The sequence below is a fragment of the Dioscorea cayenensis genome, chromosome 19, assembly GCF_009730915.1.
Source record: "Dioscorea cayenensis subsp. rotundata cultivar TDr96_F1 chromosome 19, TDr96_F1_v2_PseudoChromosome.rev07_lg8_w22 25.fasta, whole genome shotgun sequence".
NCBI classification, from domain to species: domain Eukaryota; kingdom Viridiplantae; phylum Streptophyta; class Magnoliopsida; order Dioscoreales; family Dioscoreaceae; genus Dioscorea; species Dioscorea cayenensis.
The window spans coordinates 12291886-12294775 of NC_052489.1; positions in this window are offsets into that span (position 1 = coordinate 12291886).

Consider the following 2890-nt stretch of genomic DNA (forward strand, 5'->3'; position numbering starts at 1 on the left):
AAACATGTTAAGAAATTTTCTGCAGAGCCTGCAGAATTTTCTAAGGCATCCAGAGAAAATGCACGGGAGTGTGGAATTTCTGCACGCCCGTGAATTTGTATTGCGAGCTCAACCAGAGAAGGCACAGGGGCATGGACTCAGCATTGTGAATGACCATGCGATTCTCGCATGCCAGTGGGTAATTTCCGCACGGGCATGTGAATTCCTGTAGAGATTGGCAGATTATCCCGAAAACACATAAGGGCGTGGACTCGCCCCTGTGGGCAACCTTGTAAAAATCGCACGGGCGTGGGTAAGTTCCGCACGCCCATGTGGATCTCGGCAGAGGAGCTTTCTCCATCCCGAGAAGTCACAAGGGCGTGTGCTTGACCCTTTGAGTTAGGCATGTGATTGTCCTCACGGGCGTGCGGAACACTTAGCAAATTTTCTTTTATGTCCAGAAATATCACAGAGGCGTGCGGCTGCCCCTGTGGGTCGAGCGCACGGGCATGGGTATTTCCCACATGCCCGTATATTTGCGTTCAGAGACAGTGAGTGCTTTCCCGAGAGCGCAAAGAGGCGTGCATCTACCCCTGTGAGGCTTTCCTTTGGAGATGCACGGGCATGGGTAATTTCCTCACGCTCGTGCAAATGTACAGAACGCCAAGAGGCCCGAGTCCTTTTAAAAGGATTATCGTTTCTCTTCACCCTCATATCCTCCATTTGTCTGAGAGCACTCCTATATTGTTTCCCGACCTCGTATTACCAATTTGGAAGAATTTTGCTTGGTTTTTTGGCCATTTTCAAAGCTTTCTCATCTCAACTCGACGGTATGCCCTATCTATGATTTCCTTCACAAATTCAAGATTTTCATCGATTAAACTAGTCAATAATGCTTTGTTTCTTCAATTATAATGGTTATTTATATTTAGAACGAAGGAGAAGCATTATAATGCTACAGTTGTGGAGTTTGAGGCATGGCCATGCATTTCTTCATGGCCCGTGGATCAACACGGGTGTGCGGAAATTACGCACGACCATGTGGATTTCTGCAGCTATGCTTAATTAACTTGTTTGATAGATTTTCTTTTTAATTTTGCAAGTTATGACACCCAAGTCAAAGAAGCAAGCTGATAAGCCACCGCGAGAGTCATCCCCCGAGTTTGAGAGCATAAGATTCACTATCCCTGAGCATCAGGCTTGTTTTGAGTGTATGTCAAGACTTTGGTTTGGACAGAGTCGATTCTTGGACACGAGTATATTGTGAGATTTGCAGCAGGAGGATGAGTTTTCTGATTAGGTCAAGGATCTCGTTTTAGTGGGTAGTTGGAGACAGTTATTGTCGATTAGAGAGCCAGCCATCCGGGAACTTACACTAGAGGTTCTGTTGTCATTTGAGTTCAACAGATCCTATGCGAGATTCGACGACCTCGATGTAGTTCAGTTCAGAGCACTTGGACATCACTATACTCTGAGTATCGCTCAGTTTTCAGTTCAGCTCGGCTTGTATGAGGAGGCATTTACATACATTGAGGAGTATTCTCAGTTACCGAAAGATTATCCTGTGACCCCGCAGAGAGGTTATATAGCATTATGTGGTCAGGGCCAGTATGCGCCACGGGTGTCCAAGGCCACATGTTTTTGCCGACCTGCATATCGATATCTACATGCCATCATAAGCAGGTCGGTGAATGGCTTTGGTGATACCACTGGCGTTCTGAGCCGGTAGGAGCTTCTGTACTTATATTCGATGATGTAGCGCATACCGATCCATCTAGGGAACATCATCGCTGAGTATATTCGACATCAGGGCCAGTATGCCATATTGGTAATGATCTTCTCGGGTTCATACATTATGAGATTAGCTCTGGGTATGGGTCTCTTGGGCGCGATTCGCGGGGCCGAGAAGACGAGTATACCTGCGCCCTTGAGCTTAGAGACGATGAGATAATGGGCATGGTCCGTAGCGTTCGAACGGGGGTTTATGCACTGGTTCTACCAGCCCCAGAGATAGCCGAGGAGGAGGGTGATGATGCCGAGGCTTCCCAGCCTACCCCCGAGCCTCAGTCAGCACCTATGGAGACCGAGGTACCTCCGCTGATAGAGAACCCACCCCCCGTGCGCATGTTTTCACCATCTCAAGCCCAGGATTTCTTTGAGAGGCTCGAGAGCACTGTGGGGGTGATACAGATAGAGGTAGTAGAGGCCCGAGCAGAGATTGCCGATATTAGGGCTGTACAGGAAGCACAGTATGCGGAGTTCATGGCACGTTTTGACATATTACAGTAGATCTTAGAGCGAGATGTCGGCTCATCATTTGTCCAGCGGCTAAGGACTTATCTGGCCCCCTCGGCTTCTCCTGCACCTCCATTCCCTATTCTGGCACCAGTTGACCCACCATGTACTTCATCACTAGTAGTAGCAGTAGTAGAGCTAGAGGACGATATTGACACTTGATTTTATTTTCCTCGTCTTTTACTTCCGCATTTTATTTTGGACTTGTACACTTAGAAAGGACTCCCTTTCTTAGTTTATCTTTTATTTCGCTGTCTCGAGTTGTATACATTGATTCATCTTTTATATACTCGAGTTGTTTTATTTTTATTTAGCTTTACTGAACCTCCTAGTGTATGTGTGCAGATGGTCTTGTTATCATGGGAATTAAGACTTTGTCATGGGCACGGCCAAGTTGTTTGGGCACTTGGCCGTGTCAGCTTCACAACCCGTTGGAACAACATTCCCAAGGACTTAGCTCCATCAAATGCAACACTAGGAGTCAGGGGAGTATTGTTTTGATTGCTTCTCCCACATATGAATTTAATTGATTTACATTATGAATGAGCTTTCATGTGTACATTGGGGACAATGTACAACTTAAGTATATGGGGGAGTTTCAAAGTGCACGCATCTC